Raw genomic sequence first — 25,009 nt, 5'->3', positions numbered from 1 at the left:
CACACGTTGTTTCAGTGTACCGTATGTTGGAAGGAAATTGCGCAATAAGGCTTTACCAATAAGAAAATATAAACAATGCATGGAACAGAAGCTCCCTATAAATCCAATATCACAAAAGACATTATCAGGCGGCGAACGCCCCCACACCACTGAATGTTGATCGTAAAAAAGTGATAGGTATAGCCGATAAAATTATAATCATTTTTGTATATGTACTATGGCATTTGCTCGTCAAATTTTATTACTAGCCAGCTTAATATCTGTTAACGAGGTTCCTCGAATCTTTTTATGCCGAGACGGAGTAATATTGAAAGTTATTATCGTGGTTATAATAGTAAAAATATAAGTAGATGGTATTGAGTTACTGCCTATTATTTAACTCTTTATTTTTTATGTGTGCTTTATTAATATAGTTTTGATGAGATTCTTATTTGCTACGCTGTGTATAAGACGGCAAAAACCGTTTAAGTAGCATATGTAATGTACCTATTAATATTAAACACAAAAGCATGAATACTATTATAATAGCATAGGTTTTTCAACAATCCTCAAAGTACTTTTACTTTGAGGATTGTTGAAAAACCTATATGGGCAAGCAGCGATAAAGCCGATATCTTTGTCGAGTTTAGATACGTACTCATGTAATAGCGAGCTCCAAGTTGTAAAGAGAGCAACGTCGAAAGCAATAAAATGACCGATAAAATTGGTTCGCCGTCCAAAAGAGGAAACTTTGCATACGAAAAGTACCTACAAACGAACATTATATACTTTATGTACGTACATGGAAATGTTAATGCTCAATTTGAATCGAGCACTCATACTGAAATGTATTTTGTTTCAATTTGACGTCCACACCTGTCGTTTTAACATTGTTTTGGTAACAATTTGTAAATAAATTCTGAAACACTAAAAACTGTTTACATGACAATATCATTACACGCTATAATTATTGTAGGTACTCAATACACTCAGTGTCGACATTCTCGATTTGTGTTGTAATGTTAAAGCTGTGTTAACTAGGTTTACATCCAGAGTTGTATGCTTTATTTGACAATAATATTTTCAGATGCTCTGTTGTTCATAAATTTATAGTAATGGCAACTCTTTCCAGAAGAAACTTTTCTGGTTTAGGTACTTATTCCATTTCCACTAGATGTACTCAGATAAACTTATTTAAACTACTTTTATACTTCAAACAATTTAATTGCCGTGCAGTAGAAGATAATTCAAACAACAAAGGCAATTCAAAAGCTAACACAAACAAAAACATATCTTTATAAAAAGTTCAGATCAGCGAAGCGTTCAGTAGCATAATTCACATTAATAACCAAACCAATTTAAATACAAAACCAATAAACAATTAAAATTTCTCAATTCTCATAAATAAAAGATAAGAATAAAATATAGATAGGTGGTCAGTATTTACAGCGTAAATCCACTCTGGTATCGTTTAAAATGAACGTTCTATAAAGACAATAAATTGGTATAGGAGCGGGCACAAAATAAAATTAAAACACGGTGTACATGCACTGAATCATGGGGTCAAGTGAGCGTCCCCCGAGGATTTGGCAACCGATACATGACTGTGCACTTAGGGACCGGCCTAGCTAGTCGCAGCTATTGCCGCTGATGTGATAATAGCCTTATATCTTATCCGAGTGCGATTGATGCGCTTATGAATAGCGGTATTATTGAAATGTCTTAATTCAATAACCCCCTTTTTATGGCGTGAGAATCGTTTTCCCAATCGTTTATGCCTAACATCGTCTTGGAAATAAAATTTTGGAGCAGAATCCCTTGCAAATTATTGGAATAATCAATTGAGGAGCTAAATTCTATGCCAACGTACATATATCTAGGTACTTACGAACAGAGTAAAGTTTAATGTATGGACTCCAAATTCGATTCCAAAAATTCCTTCACATATAGAAAGGTACGTTATTTCATCGAGTGTTTTAAACACGTGGCTCTGTTGATATGGTAGCCACTCAGTTCCCTGGGGGTGGCTTCCTGTCTAACTATAAGATGCGGTTGTTTAGGTTAGAGTGGTTGTCAAACTTTTGGGCTTCTGATTTCGTAACAAACTAGTACCGATTGTTTACCATATTCCCTGAGGCACGAGTTATAATCAGCTATAATTATTTTCTGTAAAATAATACTTTTTTCTTCGAATTGGATTGACTCACTTCCTTCACTTGTTTCAGAGAAATCATAATAGGAAAAATTTTATGGGGAAACGGGAAAACGAATGCTTATTCAGGGGTATAGGTAGGTTTAATTGTATTATTACTTTAGAGGTAGCTTGACTTTTAGATACACTTGCATCAATATGTTTCAAAATTACCTATTAATGAATTGAGTGCACATTACAAGAACTCATCAAGATTAACCTCAATTCATGAAAGCCAGGGAAGACGGCACAATTAAGTGGAAACATCTCTAATATTTGGAGAAGCACTCGTACATTAGTGGAGCATACTCTTGATATCAATAAGCTAAGAGCCATTTACTTACTGTTCGACGGCGCACTTCGCAACCTCGTTCCGACTCGATCCATTGAGAATAACGTGGTGATCGCTACTTATTGGGAACTGTAATCATTTGGCTATGTGACGTCATTGTATTAATATTATCGACGCTTCATTTGGAACTTTCAAAAAGCCTACTTGACTATTTATTTTAGTACTGTTGGGTGAACATACATATATTTAAAGAGTTGAATACGGTAAAGATGCTACAAAATTACTATGTTGAGTTTGACATTTTTTTAAAGATGTTTTGAAATTAAAAAGTGAGTGACATAACGTGAGTGATACGTAAAAGAATAATAATTTATTTATTTATTCGATGATTACGTAAATATTTTGAGTGTGTATCGTGTAATCGTGTACATTTTGTCAATGAGATCTCAAATTATTTATTCACATATTTTATTGTTTTAATCATGTGAGTATCCTTCAGTTTGCCTTTGATTGTATCATAATGTTATTAATTGGGAACGTGGTCAATTCCTACGAATACATTAATTGATGGATTTTTGTATACAAACCAATACGACTGCGCTTATCGTGCTCTTAATTAAAGTATTATTTTAATAAAATGCAATTTGTTGCATTTCATTCGATTAATTGAGGGTTTCTTTGAATATTTTCCCAACGATTTCATTGTTCGGGGAATAATGTTATCAATATTTCGATTTAAATGTACCTAACGTTATGTTAGCTTGCGGAGTATTTTAAACTTATTCTACGAATTTGCGCCCCATATTATGATGATATGATTCATAAAAGGGGCGTACCCATAGACTATTCTTTTTTTTTAATTTTATAGCAGAACGAGAGGAAAGGTAGCAAAATCAATAACATTTAGGAAAATAATGAGGCGGCAAAATTTCCCATTATTTACGTAGGCCGAGACACTTACATTCACAATCCCTTCCTGTTTTCTCTGTTCGTTTTACAAATCCTGCTAATAGTATATTAGGTATTCTGGTCACGACTTTCCTCTATTACAAGGTACAAATACAAAGTGACAATCTAAAAACAAAACGTCTGTAAACTGTAACCCTGAAATTGAAACCAAATAGAGCGACCGATAATAATACTTTGCTAAATAATGGGTAAGTAGGATTTGTGAAAATACTTTTAAACTTGAAATATGTGTTTTGTTAATAAATATTGATCTTCCAACACTTAAATCTTTCTAAATAGTTTAGATTTAAACAACATCATATTTTTTGTAGAGAGGCGAATACAATAAGAATGTTGTAGGTATGACAGATTGGCAGTTTCTCTTCATAAGGATGAAAAATAAAACCAACCGCAAAAAATATGGCATTAAAATATCCTGATACAATACGTCATGTTTACGCCAGTCCTATTATAGTGGTGTGCGGCGAAGCTTCAAAGCGTCCATTTTAAATGCAAATAATGTTCGTTTCAATGTCCAGGCAGGTCTCCATTAAAATTTAATTCAAATCCTTTGAACAGATACTGATGCTTAGCCAACCAATGTTCCGCTGTCTGTTGGAATTCCTAATTAAAGGAAAGCCAGAAAAGTAATGAAGAATCTGTCACATATTTAATTTATTAGTCCTCACGTCTTTTTAAATATTCATTGTTGTTAACTGATACACAACATACGAAAGTGGTCGCAATTCTATGCGTAGGTATTTTTCAGTTTATCGCTTGAAAAAATGAATATCGCTGTTATGTGTAAAAATTCCAGAAATCCATTTGTTGAGTGAGTTAATCAGATTTTTGGCTTTAAAATAGAATCCATTGAAAGCAATCCGTTTAGGAATCGATTTTGGCAGACAGAGATAACTTTACGTATGTAAAATTCGGTCCTTTCCGGACAGGAATTGAACGGTATTAGGTCCTACATTAAAATTGATTGCACGTGTCCATATCCTTTTTGGGGACTCATTTTCTATAATATAAAAGGAAATGGGTCCAACCGTATTGAACTCCGTCTTTGTTTCTTACTAGGAAAAACAAAACTAGTCTAAATCGACTTTTTATGCTGATGCTTTGGGTTTCAATTTTTTTCTATAGAGTAGGAAGACTTTTCAGTCCATTATTTTCCTTCTTATTCCTTTCCATATTCGTGTTATTTCATATTTTTTTTTAAATTGACTTCCTCGATCGTGTATTCGAAAATATTTCAAATACACTTAATCAGGATACTTGTTATTCGTAAGCACCAGTTACGAATCAGAATTATATTCCTGTGTTAATTATATTATTCCTTTTGAGTCAAACCAACGACCAACTTGTGAACATTTTTATGCTTTTACGTTATACATATGTCACTAACTAATCATGGCTTTAACATTCCTTTTTAAGACCCCGACACGAAAACAACAAGGCGTTACAACTAAACAGCACAATAATATAAACAATGACACTACTAAATTGTCTAATAAACAGCTGTCTCATAACATAATACAAACATGCACGTTTGCCCTAGCCTCACAACCCGACATTGCTCTGAAATGCAATACTGTGGTTCAATTACATGATATATTTCATGTAGTTGTCATGAATCGCGTCTGCTCTTTGAGCTATGATCTACTATTGTGTATTTCTAGTGTTTCGCTCTGTCAAATGGAGCTTCATCTAACAATTATTAAAGCTGCTTATGTGTGATGTGAAATTAATTTCTAAATAGGTTGTGAAATATTCTGACAATGCTTCTGTTTGGCACAATGTCTGATTTTATGTAATACTTATTTTGGTAATGGTTTATAGGTCTGTGGAATCAAGGTTTTAGTAAGACTGAGTTATTATGATGTTTTGGAGATCTGTCAAATCCAAAAAGCTAATAATAAGGTAAAAGCGATGACCGAGCGTGCTATCAGAATTCTGGCAAGACGTATGAAGACTTGATTTTTAGTAGGTAGGATGTGTGTGTATTATGTAATATGCATAGAGGTTGGACGGAATTATTTTTTTGCGTGGCTGTTCAAAATCTGACACTACCTTAATAAGAAACTTTGTTCGAGGTAGCAATCTTCTGACAGCAAGTGCAGAAAAAAATACACAAGAATGTTTCTGGAAGCGTAGAGAAGGATTCTTCTTCAAAAATGCATGACACGTCTATTTCGTACTCGTACATTGTACAAGTTTAAGCGTATGCGGAAAATGTAAAAGACTTTCACCTGTCAAAAAATATTTCCTTGTTTTATTTTGTTATAGCGAATTGAAAATTGAACATAACGTGCCTTCGGTGTTCTGTTCAATTTGTTTGACAAAGTGATCGAAAGCCTCTGCCGTGTTCGATTTCGAATCACCATTTCACCTGTTATTGGCATCGACAAGTGGAGTTTATGTCGCCGCAGGTACTTGAGGGTAGAATAACATTATACATTTAAAGTAGAGCATTAGACAGCTGTGAATACAAATGTATAATAATATACTATCCTTAGGGATTAGGTATTCTGAATAACAACGCGTTTGCTAGATAAGACTGTCCCATATTATTTCACCAATTATTTTTTACTTTGAATACATGAAGGTTACTTATAACGAGAGGTCAGCAGAGAACTTAGAAGCAAGGAACTCAAATAAAATTGTGATAAGATTAGATTGACGAATAATCAATTTAATGATTCCACATGAAAATAAAAGCAACACTCTTGGCTAACAAGTAAAACCTTCAACCTAATGCTTAGTAATTGTGCTTGTCGACGATATTATTATACCACATAACCAACACAGTGATCATAGTACATTTAATCATACTTTAAATGGAAATTCTATTACGTACAGTTAATAATGTTGATGGCACAGATACTAATCTAAGGCTGTCTACTGAAAGCAATAAGCTTATTGATATCGGTCATCGAACAAAGTTTTGTAATAATACTGGTTTCTAAGTAATATTCTGTTTAGACCTGCTTTTGCCTTGGTTTTTTCTCTCTTTGAATTTTTGTGTACAAAAATTTGTATTACTTTTTGAAGACGATTTTTAATTATGCGATTTTTTGTAGTTCATTGTCTACAAGTAATTGTTAAATCATTATAAAATGAACATCAATATACCTACTTTAAATTAAAACTGTGAAGTTACGAGGTGTAATGTAACATGTTACATAAAAATTAAGAGTATAGGCAAGTACATAAGAGCTTTATATGGGTAGAACATAAAGAGTTAGAGATCTCTGGTACATTAGTAATTTCCACGCCATTAGTAAAACGCGGTAAAAGCTGGTAGTTAAAGAAAGATTCAACCAACCAGAAAATAATAGCAACTCAACATCAACACTATTCCAGTTGAACAGATTAATTCCCGCTTATTTTTTTGTTGAACGCCGAAGCAAAAGTTGCCCTCAACCCACTCCGCACTCCAATAAGGATGGAGTGTCGGGTGAGTGAAACTTTAACAGCTATGAGTACTAAAACTGCTCCAACGAGAAGCATTATCAATCGAGATTATGTGAATATAACACTCAAATCAATGGCTTAACGGTTAAAGGTTTTATTGGAGAACAATTTATTCTTTGTAATCTGGGTTTTTGCTCGATGAATGGCAATATGGCTTGGAGAGAATCCACACGTTTGGTGAACGGTTTGAGGAAAATGAGTGTGGTGCTAAGTGATGTTATTGTTCTTGGATAAGTATGACCATCCAAGGTCGCTTTAAAAAGATGTACAGTCCACCATCACAGTAGTATTCTTCAAAGTCACATAGGAGTGCCTCATTCACTTAAGAAAGAATACCATCGTAGGTATTTTGTTCTTTGTACTGTTCGTCGTCCGCTGTTTACATATACTGTGATTTCGGGATATCTAGCAATTTTTCTACATATAAAGATATCATATAGAATAGGTACGTCGATATCGATGAATCGAGTCTTCTGACTAAATTCACAAAGATAGTGTACTTATATCCTTTTTTTCTCATTTTCATTCGAGAAGAAATTATGTTCTCAGCATCATAAAATCCTATAATTCCACATACAAGAAAATCTAAACAAAAACATCATCCATCGATTATGAAAAAAAAAAAAACAGTTCCAATCAACTCGATACTTCCAAATAGACTTGTAAAACAGAGCTACAGTTGCTTTTCAGCAATCGTTTTAAGTTCAAACGAAAAATATCTCGATTTAACTTCAGTAGTAGCCGTCTAACAAGCGATCTGTGCCCGACAGTGACGACCCGGACAAAAGGAAAGTAGCTTATGTTCTGCAGTTGGCACACCTGTAAGGTCCAAATGGACATGTTTTGAGACAAGGTGATCATGTCTCTGGAACTCGGTAGCTAAGACAAACGACTTTTCTTTTGTTACAGTTTTAAAAGGTGCATTCTATTCGGTTTAGCGATAGGCATTTGTTAAATGAAATTGGCGTAGTGATTGATACAATGTTGTGTTTAGACAACTATTAATTTGAAGCCTTAAATTTTTAAATTTAAATTTTTTTGAAGCCTTAAACCAAAATTAAATGCTGAAAATAAGAAACAAAAATAAAACCGTTTAAAAACAATTAGACTTAGCAAAGAAATATTGGAAGTCGTTTAAAGATATCAGTCGACTACATAAATGTTAATGGATGGCTGACAGATATTTTTTATGCCGTCCGTATTATAGACGTTTGTCCTTTTCAAAGGTCAAATGTGAGGTACAGACACAGAAACGTGAACAGTTTTTTCGGGGATACTCCGAATATGTCACACTCCTGTGACGAGATAAAATTGAAAAAGGATCTTCCTGATACGTATAGCTACGTTAAGTGTAACAGCGTATCCAGTAACGATAATTATAGAGTTTGAGCTTTATAAAGTTAAGCTTGTTTATAAACTTTCTATAACGGGACAGAAAGCTAGCACTTGGTTGATCCTGGGAATCAAACTCTGAACTATACTTTATCAAGACAATCTATATTTTTCATAAAAACAAAACATACAAAAAAACACCACCCTTACGCCTGATTTTAGTATCTTATAACTTCGAACCAAAAACCAAACACACTACGTATACAAGCGGTATATTTTGCCGTGATTTTTCTACCTTATTTCGGAATAGCCGTGTGAAAAGTTTTAGAATAACGTTACCTTTAAGTGAAGGATAACATCGTAACACTAATCAAGTCATCTCAATTCGCACTTGACTGCTGTTTCTTTTATTCATAAGAACTCCCACGTTAACATCTGATCAAGGGTTCTACGCCAAATTCTCATTACTTGAGCCAGATCAACTAGACCGCGTTCAAATCTCATTTATTTCAAGAATTTATATTTATTATTTCTTTTAAAGTTTTTATAGAAATAAACCGGCCAAGTGCGACTCGGACTCGCGCACCGAGGGTTCCGTACAAATCCTGTATAGATAAAAAGCGAGTCTCGCGCCAACCGCAACTTTCCACATAGATAGGTTTTGACTGCCATTGTGGGATCGATAGCAAAGATCAGATATAGTTATGGGAACTCCTTTACAATTTATAACGTAACCTTGTGTTGGAGCTTATTTTATTTTAGATGATGAGAATTCAGTACTAATGGGATCTTTTATTTTTGAGGGGTTAATCACCTAACGAGCCCCAGTTTCAGGTTTTTTTCGAAACTGCCTGACGACTTGTAACTGTCGAATTGTAACAACGACTGCTAGAGAGTAGGATTCGGGGCTGCTGGCTTTATGTTTCTAGAGCCTTGACAAAAGTGTAATTCTGTCCCTTTCTTTGTTTTATAAAGTCGGCTTTATTTTATTTTGTAGCATTTTACAAACAAATCCAACTTCAAATATATAAAAAATCAACAAGAAAACAAAAGCAAGAAAGAAATTAAAAAGATGTTAGGTGCATCGGTCTAGAAGTCGGTGTCTAGAGGATGCATCTATATTTATTTTACCACCGAGATCTAGACCGATGCATATAAACAGTTTTCTTGTTGATTTTTTTTTGTAAAAAGTTTTTATTTTTAACTTTTGTGAAAAGTTCTCGTCAATACGAATAATATAAGCCCAAACACGACGTTACTAAATCATACCGTTGAGGAGATCTCTCGACTTTCTCACGTCTCCATCATCAAGAAAGCTCTAAACCTTCACTGTTTGATAGTATCACCAGACATACATCTGAGAATCAAGTTTTAATCCTATGCATGCCTACAATTTCTGATAGTTGCCCTCGATTTCTCAGGATTTCCATCATCAGATCCTGACTTGATGACAATGGAAATAAACGGCGAGTATACTCTTTTACTACAAAGAAATGATTTCTCAAATCCGTCAAACTTGGTCGTTTAAATTCCCCATTGAAATGAGGAAAATATTTGATTTGATTTGATAATATTTTAATATTTTATGTAACTTCAAATTTATCATTTTCGCAATTTTTCCTTTATCTGTCCTATATTACGTTGCTTCTTGCCGAATTTCAAGATTCTGAGTTCACGGGAAGTACCTTGTAGGTTTTGATTCCCTAGCGTGTGACGGAAATTCGTCTAAGGTGTCGGTATAACTGCTGTATCTTTTGATCGCGTTAACTTAGATGTTTGATTTTTTCACTGCCTAAAGGGACAATAGACCTAGATATTTGGTATAAATTTCAATTTGATACCTTTATTCGTTCGTGAGAAATAAGGTAGTAAGTTTCATTTTATTAAAATATTTTTTTTTTACATTATATAACTAAAAAAATGAGATTTTCGTAATTTTTCCTATATTTGCATTATATGACAATGCTTCATGCCAAATTTCAAGACTCTGAGTTTACGGGAAGTATCCTGTAGGTTTTGATTCCTTTGCGAGTGTCGAAAATTTGTTGAAAATATCGACATAATCGGCTGTATCTTTTGATTGGCTTGGCTTAGAAGTTTGATATTTTCACGGCTTAAAGGGACAATAGACCTGAGTACTTCATGTGAATTTCAGCTTGATACGTCCACGCGTTCTTGAGATAAAGGGTCTTGACAGACAGACAGACAGACAGACAGACAGACAGACAGACAGACAGACAGACGGACAACAAAGTGATCCTATAAGGGTTCCGTTTTTTCCTTTTGAGGTACGGAACCCTAAAAATATGTATGATTAAGGGGCATAGGATTCTTTAATACACTGTCTCCACCTTATTATGAAACGTGGTTTTAGAAAAGTTCCAGATTTTGTACCACCTTTCAACCACCGTCTCGAACAAAATCTATTACTAAAGCGGGTCCTTCTTAAAATCATGTCTTATAATAAAGTGGTCTGTGTCCAAATTTCACTGAAATTGGTTCATTAGATTTTGTGTGAAAGCACGGCACACAAATTGAATTAATTTTGTATTTATAATACTATAATATACTGATTGTTAATGGATAAATTAACAACTTACAACTATTCTTAAATACACTCTGAAAGTGAGATGTCAAAATTGATTGTTATTTTCTGAATCAGTAATAAATTGATCGAATGATAGAGAAACAATTTAAATGGTCTATTGTTACTATGTTGAATAAAGGTTTTGGAAATCAGTAATGTTTTGTAAGACTTTTGGTGGAATAGTGTTTAGGTACTCTATTTTCATATTCAATAGAATAGCTACATAATGCGCTTACGTCCTTCACAGCATTCGGCACGGCAGATTTTTCCTATCAAAGAGAAATAGTGTAGTACTAGAAAGTGCTAAGTTAGCTTTATATATTTTTTTATTTTGCAATAACTGACCTACAATTTGGAAATAAACACGCTTAAAAATAATTTTCACAGTATAATATTCATAATTATATCTTCCTTAAATTCGGCTAGAGTTTCGTCGATATTATATTCAGTGCTCGTTATCCACAGCTCTTTAATCAGATTACGTCCGTATCTCATAAATATCATGTTTTAATCTGTACACAGAACAAAACGAGGCATCGGCGTACAATATAGAAAGCTTAATGTGAAAGTTCTGTTTTCTTGTCACGTTTTTTCGCCGTTTAAACGTCCTTCCAACAAATGGCTCGGAACATAACTACATCGGCGACCGTATACCTACTGAGATGTGTAATGGCGAGATTACACCAAAATTGTACGCGCACATTTGTTCGCGAACAAAAAATGTGTACGCTTTGACGCGAGGCCACCTAGCGCATGAAGGTTGAAATTTCGCGGTCATTTTAGAAATCTTCGCACGTCATTTGTTTCTGTTTGCTAGCAAGAGTACACCAGAAGTTTGAGTGCGTTCCTCTTGTTGCACATCAGTGGAATCTCGCCTTAAGACAGGAGACAGTAGGACAGATACACACGTTCTGTCTTTCTTACAATTGCGGAAATGTGACCCCTTGTGCTCAGATGAGGCGACGATGAACGATAGATATAAATTAAGATTGAATTGAAATAGGAACTTTACAGCATTTTAAGGCGCTTGAACGATACCAGTTGACGTTCTGTGTTGCAATTAATAAGGTATTAGCGATCACGTGTAAGTACATATTTATTAATTCTGAAAATATTTCTAGACGATGTAAGTAGTAAATATTAAACAATGATAGTGTACAATGCCGCATCCAAAAAAATCAATATTTATTCAAGTCAGTTTTAATAACTTTACGCCTATATTTATCTATAATCTCATAAAATTAATTGCTATAATTTTGGCAATAAGAACATTAAACATTGAATAGTTTGTCATTCTAAGTACAAAGGAGATGCTTTTAGCAATAATTAGGTGATTAATCTTATTAAATTCTATAAACTTTGAATAAGTTACTTAATATTATATGAAAATATTGTTATGTAATTTTTAAGATTCAAATTTATTGTGTTAATTAATTGAATGATTAAAGTTAAAACTTACGTCTTGCTAAGTAATTTTACTTAAATACAGTACTACTAAAGTTTTATTCAATGAAACAGTAGGATGTCTTATATAAATAAGTCGGATTGTAGGATTCTAATGTATTCATTCCAATCTCATCCTAAATCCTTTTTGTTATTTTCTGTCCCCAATTCAGACGTCTTTGGGAGGAGCAAACCTTCAAAATTGCAATCACGCAAATTGAAAATTAATGGACCGCGAAATCCAATTTTGCATTAAAGCTTTTTGGTAGGTAAGTAGGCACTCGCCCCTGCTTCGCCCAGAGTGGTCATGGTATCATGCTTATTTATTGTTCTGAGACAAACGTGAATGAAAAATAAACGTTTTATTTTTCGAGTCAAAATAAAATGAAGCGAGATGCGGTACGTACTCTCCAGGAATGACTTACGAGTAAGGTAGGGAATCAACTAGAGTTTTTTGTTTGCATCGGAAATGCCTTAAAGTTAATTTCTTTTTTCCATAAGAATCATTTTTCCACTTACTGTATCATATTTCTAGTTCTCATTTGTTAGTGAAGTATTATGAAGGATGCGTATTTCACGGGCCATCAAAATAAATTGAACGTGACTTTGGCCGCTTTGCCGTCACGCCACTTTACACAATAAAATATGTATTTTTAATGCTCTCCGAATTCACTATATGTTTGTTGTATTTTTGTTAAAACGGTTTTTGGGTTTGTTTTTATTATATTAAAAAAAAACGGTTAAAATATAAAAGGTTAGAAAGCATAAAAGGATAAAAAAATCTGGCGTTGCATTGAAGCCTATAGTGTATGTCTAAATAAAGGATAAGTATGATAACAGTTTTCAATATTATTTTAGTGCCTACAGTTTTATTTAGAAGTGTCTAGAATGCGTTTTCATAGAATATAAAACCAATCCCACTACACTTAACTACCTTACTAACTGCAGACTGAAAAACCATTACCAATAGTTGGTACACAAATTGATTCTGTGAAACCTTCGTCCACGCGATCTGTCTACTTCGTAAATAATATGCCATGAACATACGCACGTTCGTTCGTCGCCGATACCCTCTTAACTCGAGGTCGGACCCGAGAAGTGTCGTTTACCCTCACGTTATCTTCAAGTTCCAATGTCCAAATTCGTTTCATTTCGTTACAAGTGAAATATAGTTAAAGCGGAAAACTAGAACTAAGTATACGTTTCCTACGTTTTTCTGGCGATAGACGCTGCGGATTTGGGTAAGCTCGAAAGTGATATTAAGTCTGTCCGAAGCTTTTTTATAGTCACGCTACACCTAATCCTAAGTTAAGTGCTCGAGATTTCATAGGATAGTCTAGGTACGAAAGACTTTATGAGAGGAAAAACTATTTTCTGTGGAAAATCTTTAACCTCGTCTTTACGCTCTTATCTCGGTTCAGCATGCTTAAGCTTTAAAAGGTTTTCAGTTCTTGGTGTAAAGTAACGTTAAAAGAAATAAAGGTGGGGATTAAAAGTTGCTATAATTTTAAGAACCTTTGTAGCTAAGCTATAGCCAATATTAATTTTTAAGAGCAGTAGTTAAAATTTGACGAGCACGGAGGTTCGCCTGCCCGACCCGAGTAGCTCGGTGGTCTGAAGTCCATTCAGTGGATACGCATTCGAAAATGGAAACGTTATGTTATGAATATCTAGGACAGTCGTTATTGGTAACCAAACCACGGAACTGGACAACGGCCTAGCCTTAGAATATCAGTGTTGTCAGTCAAGTAATTGGAGTTTGGAGATCAGGTGGCAGTTGCTCCAAATATTGATGTAAATTGGAAACCGAGTACAACGTAGGTTTGTACCTGGTAGACCAAATCACAAATGTATTCCGGCTGCACAGATATATTTCTTACCTTATATTTGAGTAATAACTAACTAAAATGTAAATGCGCGATCAAAAAGTAGTTCTCCAGAAATGACACAAATAAATAATATAAGTTATAAAGAATATAATAAATAAGTTAGTACCTATTTAAATTATATGTCAGAACATATTTGATTGCATGTCATGTCAGCTTTAATACACAGTCCTACATCAACTTAACATTAGCCTGATGTCGCCTAAAGTACGTTTCTGTGTAATGACTAATTCAAAAACCATGTCCGCACTGAAAAGGACTCACGGTTTGGGCGCGTTTAAACAAATGTATGATATGGAAAAAAAAGTCATTTTCAAAAATAAATTATACCCGTAGGATGTATTTTTGTTATCGGGTTTGAGCCTAGTTGGGGGCAATTTAATCAAAGACCAACGCCATAGTTAAAATCAACTTTACGTGTCAGTAGTATCACATACATAAAGGAAATATTCTCTCTTTTACTGCACTCTTTTGCAGTAGCGCAATGAACGCAAACTTTGAAATAATTTAAAATATTTGGACCATAGTACACTCGCGTACAAAAATTACTCTTCAGTATTCATTCGCTCCTGGTAGATTTCCGTACATTATCCAGATATATCCAGTGGAAATGTGGCAGTATTATTATCGCAGCGTTTCTCATAAGCACTCCAGTGGGAATGGACGCTGGTTATAACTGTGTGGCGCTTAATTAAACTGACTTTTTAATTATGGAGTGTCGCCTTTTTGGTCTAGCGCTGGCCGGCAAAGGTTCGATTAAATGGCGTGTTCTAAGCCTGAATGAATGAGTTTTGTACTGAAAAACGCCAGTTCGATATCACTTTCAAGCTCTTTTTCATACTTTAACGTGCTACCTTATTCAAACGTACTTAGCGTGCTTAATTACTCTTTACAATTCCGCTTTCTATGAGGTAAACAAAGGACATAAAATATCCCTGTTACCACAAAGGGGGGTGGGAACGTGACCATCAATATTCATTAAATAATTTACATATCGATGTGGTGATGGAAAAACAATAAAAATAAGTACTATTTAATCCACCTGTATTTGTTGTTGTGCGTTCAGCGTTAAAAATATACATTATTGATGTACACTGTACATTGTTTATAGTTACTTAATAGTTCTAAAGTAGAGTAGCGTGAAATGCAATACTATTTCAAAACATAAAATGTACTCTAGGAACAAAGTTTAAGAAATGCGACGCGACGCGTACCGGAGTTGGTATTTGCTACGACAGAGTAACTGGCGTAGCATCAGCTACGTCGTAGCAACAATGAAATCTTTTATTCTTTGCATTATTCTAGAAACAAAGGAAGGATTTTTTTTAATGTCTTCATAGCGGAAATGCGTCGAAGATCCTTCAGCATCTACTTGATAATAATTCCATTAGGAAAACAGATCATTGAGAAAATTATGCAAAATCACCCAACTCTGTTTCAAATCGCTATTAATACCCGTGAGAAAAAGATGACTGGCGCGACTGCCCCCGGCCGGCTCCCGTACCTTTTTCAGAAACATCATTTAAAAGCATTCAATGGCTCCGTAGAGAGATCGGAATCATATCAGAGCAAATATTTTACCGCTTTTAATGACAGAATGAACATCAGAAAATATGGGAATTATGAAGCTATTTTTGTTCCCGAATAAAATTCCCTAGAGTCAGTCTGTTTGTCACAGCTTTATGTTTATTTCAAGCTATGCGGGCACACAGGGGATTTTGTTTATTGAAAAAGAAACATCTGTTTTTCACGTGCTTCATGTAGCTACATAAGCAATGTTTGCGGACTGCTTCAGTACATTTTTATTTTATAACGTTCGTCCGTTTCCAGCAGTTGCTAAATTACAGTTGTTTGCAAAAATAGTGTTTGTAAGCCGGGCCTTTGTTCCCGTGCCTAACAATGGATATTGTCATGTATTTACCTCTCATAAATAACAGGCTAACACAGTGACGGTTACAGCAGTTTCGCCCCAGTGGACAATGTGCCTTACGCAAGTTAATGCTTTGTGCCAAACTGTGAGTACCAACAGTCTCCAGGATATTCATAATTAAATTCTAGTTAGGAAGTAGGGACGCCTGTGGCACAGAGTAGCTTTTCAGAAATAGAATTTAACAATTCACACGAAGTTCCAACTAGAGACGGAGAAACTATAACTTGGAATAATAGCATGTGTATAATAGGTTGGGTTGAGTGTTACAGTTTGTCTATGGTCGCCTTTGTTTGATGGGGGTATCGGAGGCTGCTGCTCGCTACTCAGTCGCTAAGCCATTTGTACTTCACACTATTGTCGCAAAGTTATTCCATCTCGGTTTCATGAATATCACACAATTTGTCAAGATTCCTGACGACTTTAAAATAATACTCCTTAGTTTAATCTGAGAAGTAGATTGTGCAATTATCAATATTATTAGACCAACACTAAGGTAATTGTGGGAAAAAAATCCATTAAAATAATGAAAAAAGAGTGGGAGGCCAACAATGTCTTATAAAAAAACAATAACAGTCAAAACCAAGTCACATTAAAAACTCGTTTAAGAAATAAAACAACCGCGATTCAGTCAAAGTCTAAGCCAAAGTCTAAACGTATCTCAAGCATATACGAGGTAAATGAGCATATATTCGTCTGTACATAAGGATGCGCGCATACCTTGCCACAAGAACTGTCTATGCTGTGCCAAAATATGAAATTCAAATTTCGAGTGATGCACCTCGAGTCGTTACAAACTCGTTTGGTTAGCCTTTGCTGCTCTTGATATATTTACATTCGTATATATTGCACACGAACACACCCATGTGTAGAAACTGGCTAAGAAAATATTTCGATACAAATATTTAAATTTCAACCAGAATGTGTCTAGAGTGCGGACTGTTTTATACAAATAAAGTGTGCATCAGTAACAAAAGTATGTTAGAGTACCTCAATCACAAATCATAGTTTTTATTATAATTTAAATATATATGAATGTTTTTTTTTATTATATAAGTATTACATTTAATTATTTTTACAATTAAAATTAAAAACTATTCTAGTAAAAAAGCTACATATCGTAGGATATGTCTAATCTACATATTCACAAAAATGAAAAATAAAAACTATGTAACATTATTAATATAAAAAACATGCACATTTATAAAAAGTTTATGTATCTCTTTTCAGTAAGTACAGTAAGCCTGATCATTTCAATCTAAATATAACCTTCTTATTTTTTGCTTGTCGCTTTAAAATCACAAAACTCGAAATTTGTTTGCGGTTCGCGCGTGACCAAACGATTTAAAATAAATTATTCTGAATTGCTAATGTCGTGATGTCGAGCGCAGGGGGAAAGACAGGCGTCAATCTGTTTCAATGCAATATACGTATATACGAACAGCTTTTGTTTTTCTATAATAAGCGTTTCACCATCTTCTGCCTAATGTAGCACGTAGCCTGAAACAGTAAAATCGGCACATGCTGCAGATAGATCTCTTCTTTCACTGATAGCGAGAAATAAGTTGAAAAAAGTTTAGTAAGAGCATAAAAATATTAGGGAAGAAACGTGTTTCCCGATAGAAATGCTATAAATCTTTTTCGTTTCCCTTCGATCTAAAACAGATAACATTTAGTAACGCGCCTACAAAAGTGTATCTTGTCGATAAAACCCTAACAGCACACAAATCGAACACTCGCGGAGCCGCAACCATTGATACTTAACCGCGCATAATATTTTCGTGAAATTTGCATCATCATTTTGCGTCAAATGTCGAATACGATTTCCCTTGTAGGCACGAACAGGTCTATTTCCATTTTCAAATGTCGGCCCGAAGCTAGAGGCTCAAGTGTTCCGTCAGAATATTTGAATATTTTAACATCGACGCCCGCGCCAAAATAAAATATGAATTTTTATTTTGTTGGTGAGTAACTCGATAAAAGATATCATTATATGATTAGGCATGGTTGATTAAACCTTTAGTTTTTCGATCAACTGCGAGCGAGAGATAAACGCAGTTACGTGCGATACAAAATAATTTGTATCGGTTTCAGTTATAGTTTTATACACAAAGTAACAGAATCTAATCTAACTTTAGAATAAATTAAGTTTGTGTTTGGTCGCCATGTTAACTGTACCGTGTGAGTTTGTGGGATGAAAACAATTTGAACACCGCCAGGGTCCGACCACTTTTATAGTGACCTCCGTACGTGGACCGAATCCAAACCGCAGGGCATTAAAGCTGCAATAGGCATATTGCGCCAGCCCCCGCGGCATTACATGCTAAATTCACAAACTTGACAACTCCTGGCTGGGGATACGCTATACATTGTTTATGTAATGCTTGTTTTACAAACTTCATTACTTATTTACGACCAGCCATAGGACCTAACAATGGCTATTCAGCGCACCCAATTAATTTGAAAAAGTTGATATTGTTAGTCCGTGTGGTATAAAATATAGTTTAGTCAAACTGTATCTAAAATTCTAGGACACGCAGGGCCCAACAAAGCGTTATTCAATTGTGTACCTATATCGAATTAAGTATAGTAACGGTACAATGGATTTAGTGAGGTTATAGTTGCTGAATTGTTGCTTTATACCAGTGATTTTTTATTTGTTTATTAAATAGATTTAGAGCTTATATAACTTTACAAAACGGCAACAAAAATCATTTAACCCTACAGACCTACTGGTTATGGTTCCTCGTCTATGGGCAGCTCAGACAGGTCTTGACGGATGTTACTATAACCACAAGTCAATAACAGAATAATGCAGATGAACTGTTCCAAATAACAGTCGTGGTGGCCTAGTGGGTAAGAGGACCAACCTCAAGTATGAGGGTGCGGGTTCGATCCCAGGTCACGCAAGTACCAATGCAACTTTTCTAAGTTTGTATGTACTTTCTAAGTATATCTTAGACACCATTGACTGTGTTTCGGATGGCACGTTAAACTGTAGGTCCCGGCTGTCAGTGAACATCCTTGGCAGTCGTTATGGCTAGTCAGAAGCCAGTAAGTCTGACACCAGTCTAACTAAGGGGTATCGGGTTGCCCGGGTAACTGGGTTGAGGAGGTCAGATAGGCAGTCGCTTCTTGTAAAGCACTGGTACTCAGCTGAATCCGGTTAGACTGGAAGCCGACCCCAACATGATTGGGAAAAGGCTCGGAGGATGGAGGATGGATGTTCCAAATAACAAAATAACTTGTAACAGCTGCAGTGAATACCTACCTTGTCCGAACAAACATACATAATGCCTGAAGTATAAGGAATTCGGGTCACAATGGCCCAGCTCCAGAATAATACCAAGTCTAAGAAAACCGACGGACTCAACAACTTGGTCAACAAAAGGAAATTGGATGTAGATACTATTTAGCTTTCGCTTGTTGGTCTGAATATATCATTATGTCTCTCAAATGTCCATGTTATGACGTTTGTATGAAACAAAAGTGGCTTAAATTCTTCTAAAATAGTGATTTCATTGTTTTGTATTATTTAAGATTTTTTTTCCAAGATATTTACTACATTTGATATTTCGACGCTTCTATTATTTTGTTTCAAAAATTAAATGAATGAACCAAAACAAAAGTAAAAAAGATTCTATCGCAGCTGAAGTTTTCAACAGAATGGAGAAATAAGCGTGTTATTAGCAAACAAAAAGCAAACATATTCCTGTTTATTTTAAAACAAGCTAACATTGAGGATATCTTTTTACATTTCTACTCGCAATCTCGTTTGAAATCTTACCGGTTGTTCAAGCTGCATTTTATTAAAGTACGGAGACGGAAATAGACAAGCGAGAAGCTAAATATTCGAGTGAAAGAAGGCTAATTATTGTGTATTCCGGAGCTTCCAAACGTCACTAATTTGAAGGAAAAGAGTGTCATAATTAGTTGACTCCTCCTTCGCCACACGAACACGAAGGAAGCACTTAATTGCGATCCGAGCGGCGAAAGACTGATGTACGTCGCAACTACGTATGTATTTCTTATTGCTGGGGAATAAGGTTCAAATTAGGTCAAGTAAGCAACATTTTCGAAGACGGAGCAGTGCAACGTTGCAGAGTTAAAATTGAACACATGGTGTCTGTCGGGCTGCGTTGACGTGATAGATGAAATATCACTTCCTAGATACTTGTGTTGATATGTCACTTTCTTAAATCGATATCAAGGTTTATAAATGTATTTCGAATTGCAATTATTTTAATGGATATCGTTTAGAAACAAAACACTAAGAATATTTTAATCAGATTAAGTGGATTAAGCCGTTTATTTATGCGAACCTTGAAAAGTAAAAAAGCGGAGACAAATGCTAAGCAAATTAGAGGAATTAAGTAAAGATTTCAGACTAATTAATTACGTTCATTTCAATTAACAAATTTGACTATATTTAGATACGTAATTGATCTAATTAATTATCAATCGTATCTTGTATCTTGAGGAAACTCCGGTTCGCATTGAAATTCATTTACTAACTCAAGTTATATCAACGTCACTGTATGGCTACCAACGATATAATGAATGGAGAATGTGAATGACGATTTGCCTGAAAAGAATTTCACTTGTGAGACTAGTTTAGAAAGAGAAAAATCCTACGCATTTTCTGACTGAAATTGGGCTACGGGCAATATGTACCCATTTCGTACTTCTGGACATGAACCTTTTCCAAAACTCACTGAACTTTGAAACAAATATTGTTGTTTTAATCATGCTTCAAAATATTTTCATCAAAGGTAACTTAGAACGTCTCCCAAAACAGCTCAATACCCCACCGGACATAAAACGCACCAATTATCCTTTAACACGTGAGCTGCTTATTAATAATTTTAATGAATTACAGGTTTTAATCAAATATGTTAACAAATGACGGCGTTACGAGCGAACTCCTAAACTCCGAGTTATTACCGGGCATAGGTAATGTAAGAGCGAGCGCACACTACAAACTTTTAGTCGGCCGATGATTATTTTTTGGGCTCATGAATCAGTATGAAAATGAATGGAAATACACACGTAACAATGATCAGGTATTTGTCTGGTATCAGACCTAATAAAAACTTTGATTAAATTCACAACTTTCAATAAAAAATAGTTTAAAACACTAAAAAACACGCTAGTCATGTATTGACATCAGAACTGAAAGCGTGTAAAATTTCATGCTAATCCAAAATCGGGAAGTGGGTAAAATTAAGAGACCAATATTTTCGTACATACAAAGTCACAAGTGAAGCTTATACAATGTGTCCCGTGGATAAGTGACCGCCCGAAATTTTTTGAATATTTGTACAAAATTAAGGATAATTTCCTTTATATTTGGGACTTACCGCCTTTGGGTTTTTTTTAATGATTTTAGTAAATACTGTGACGTGCTGCAGTTTTTTTAAGATATTTCCTAAGTTTTTACATCTTTTTAAATTCTTTTTTCTTTATTGACTAGCCGACATCATAGTTTATCAATTAAAATTATCAAACATAATAAAAATGTAATAAAACATTTATTAGAAAAAAAAGAAAAGAAAAATTCAAAGAAAATAACGCCTTTTTTTTCAGTTTTTTCAAAATAAGTCCAATAAATGCCCCCTTAATATCACTTTCTTTTAATTTATTAATAAACTACATGATATTTCCTACAATAGCTCACAACAATGTTTGCTGCTATTTCAAACAAATGCAAAAATACAGTCAGTTTAAATTTGAAAAAAAAGAGCAAAGCCTGTTATTAACAGGCCTGACAATAAAATTTTTTTAATGATTTTTTTCAAAAATATAAATGAAATTATCCTTAATTTTGTACAAATATTCAAAAAATTTCGGGCGGTCACTTATCCCCGGGACACATTGTATAAGCGTGTTAAAGATAAACCTACTACCGGTATCCAGTCGGGCGACTGAAAGTTTCCTGTGTGCGCGCGCGCTAAGGGTCGCCATTCAATGTCGCCCTGTTTTGTTTATTAATGAAGGGTAGACATAGAGATTTACTATCGTATTAAGCTCATAAATAAAGATTGTTAATTGAACTGTTATTGGTAAAGGGCTTGCTTGTGTGGTGAATAGGTTAGTTGATTTGAATGTTCATTGTTCACACACGGTTTTGCGTGTTTTGATTTGTAGGCTACCTCGTCACAGAATTTGTAGGTAGTTTCGCAACTTATGCTAAGCTAAGGGTCAGTAGGAAAAACTCATTACGGACCGTGTGTACGGGTCCTTAAACGCATGATAATTTGTGTCCAGCAGCTTGACGTTTTCATTTTGTATGACATGATAACATTGGACGCATGTCTACGCGTGAAATCCGATCTCAACCATATTTCATATGTTACTAATTAAGTTTTGATATTGTAATTTAATGTTTTTAACCACTATCAAATTGTTATAACAAGAAAGTAGTAATATTTTCATCTAGATGATAATAGAATGTTAGTGTAAAAAACTTTGCGTAATGAGATGCAAATTACAATAGTACTACATAAAAAACATTATAACAGTAATGAACTAAAGTCTAGAAACTAGTAATAAGTCAATGTCTAGACTTTAAAAGAGCGCTGTAATTAAAGTAAATGGACAAATCACTCTTTATACCAAATTAAAACGTGGTTAGAAATTTGAATGAAGCCTAGCAGCGAGAGGCAGAGTAAAAAACAACCGAGAAAAAGCACGAACAGAAAGATGAAAAAGTTAGGTATAGTATCTCAAAGTAATAACACTATAATAGTGGTTTATCCTACATAAAACAGATGGCATATTGATAAAATATAGTGTTAAATACATATTCCCTACAAAAATAATGATGGTTTATATTTTCTCAGATACAGGAATAAATAAAGGATTGTTAATCTCTTGAGTAAATTATATTGACATGAATCCGAGAGTTATAGCTAACGAGCCGAACAATCAACTATGATTTAATGCAACAAACGGGATGGTAAATTAATTCCGTTGTTCTCGTCGCATTATTTTCAAGACGTGGAAATTAATTAAGGCGGTACACTTGTTACAAATGTCTGCTTTTATTTGTTGAAAGAAAATTATCAAGGCAGCTTTCCAAATCTACGAAAAGATGTAACTTTTAAATAAACTGTATTCTATTATCGGAACAGACGATACAATGCCTCTAAATACAGACATGTTTTATTGCCCGATGTACACATTTTATTTATTCATCAAAAGTTAGAAAATTGAACAATTTCAAACGAGATTATTACCCATCTATTTTTATGTGCACCGTTTCATTCCATCAAGTCGAAAAATCGGAGTCTTTTTAAAATTGCAATTTATATGCAAAGCAGTTGTTATTAACATGGGAACCAGACGAGAGCCAGTTCAGCCCGCAAATGACAACGTTACAATACCTTTTGCGTCAAACAAATTAAACGCCTAACCTACTGGCGTCACAAAGGGCTTAATTGAATGTGACATTCATAAAACGGAATCGCCCACACGCATTCCTAAGTAGCTTATAAAATTATAATACAACGAAATCCGCTGCGCCCGCTTTGAGCACAGTGACACGTTACTGAAACTTCGGCACGGCGAATTTTTATGAGTGTCGCCTCCACACGACACACCAGGGACCCGGTGGCTTTTGAAACGACTGGTAGTCAAAGAGAAATGGAGATTTCCCAGTTACAAATGTGGAAGCAGTAGGTAGAGGCTGTATTTCTTCGCGGATTACTTTCTCGAAAGCACACTTGTAACGCGCGTGCCGGAATTTTTATTACTCGCGGTTCCCAGAGGTACAGTTTCACGACAGAGATACATTCGAATCATTATGTTTTGTAGCGACTGTACACGTTACTTCGGAATATGACTTTAAATAAAGAAACAGCCACTTTGAACAGCGAGCTCACAATGTCTTAGGCATAACAAATTTTATTACGCCTTAATAATATATTTAACGTCAGGACGTCTCGTTTTATTGGAGTTTGATTTACGGACGTAACTTATTTAGGGTTTAATTGTATCAGACGTGTCAATTGATTCTAGAATTGTGGAGCATATTAATCAGTTAACTGATAGCGCATCAATTAACATCCTAATGCATCGTTTATTGTTTGACCATTGCTGAATAATAGAACGGCGTCAAGTAATTAATTTATGAATTACTTATTAATATAATATAATTAGCTCAATACCTACTCTATTTACAACGTGTACATACATCATACATTACGTATAGCTTGTGTCACAGTTTCAAATAAAAAAATCTACTTATATTACTTAAATACCTTTTCTGTTATTTTAACATCAAAAATGCGCTTTTAATCAACAGCGTACTAAGCAGTGCGTTAACGATTTCCTTAAAAGTAATCCAGTTTCTGTAAACCCTAACAAAACTACTCTTTTTATATCGCAAACTATTCATGTGTAAGTTACTTTGGTGGTTTAGCGCAGTATCGAGTGGTAAAACATTTACATTTCGACGCTAAAGCAGTTTCACTGTACACGAAAGTTACGAGTATGCCTTTATTGAACACCTAGTGCTGGCGACCGCGATATCCCTAAAGTGCTATGAGATTGCAACCCGTGTTAAATCACACATAAAACATGGTTCCCGCCACTTACCTCGAACATAACGCTCACTAGGTCGTGTGTCTGCCGTGTTCCGGCGGGACACCGGCCCGGCACTCCGGTACCCATGCTCTAATAAGTAAAATCGCCCCGAAGCTCCATTACCCCTAAATCTTATCATACAAAATTTCATAACAAGTAGGTGCAGTGCCCTTGTTACGTAGTTACTCCCGCCCGACGCCCCGGCCTGCCTTTATTAAGGCTTGATGAAAACTTTACATCATCATATTTTCTGGATCGTTCACCTAAATTAAAGGTAATTTATATCCCAATGTACACAGGCGGTGCCCGTTTGAGCTTTATTAAACAAATAAAGTAATGAATTGGTGAGCTTTCATAAACA

Source organism: Helicoverpa armigera, chromosome 13, assembly GCF_030705265.1.
Source record: "Helicoverpa armigera isolate CAAS_96S chromosome 13, ASM3070526v1, whole genome shotgun sequence".
NCBI lineage: Eukaryota > Metazoa > Arthropoda > Insecta > Lepidoptera > Noctuidae > Helicoverpa > Helicoverpa armigera.
The sequence above is the reverse complement of the archived record's forward strand: the minus strand, read 5'-3'. Positions refer to the sequence as shown.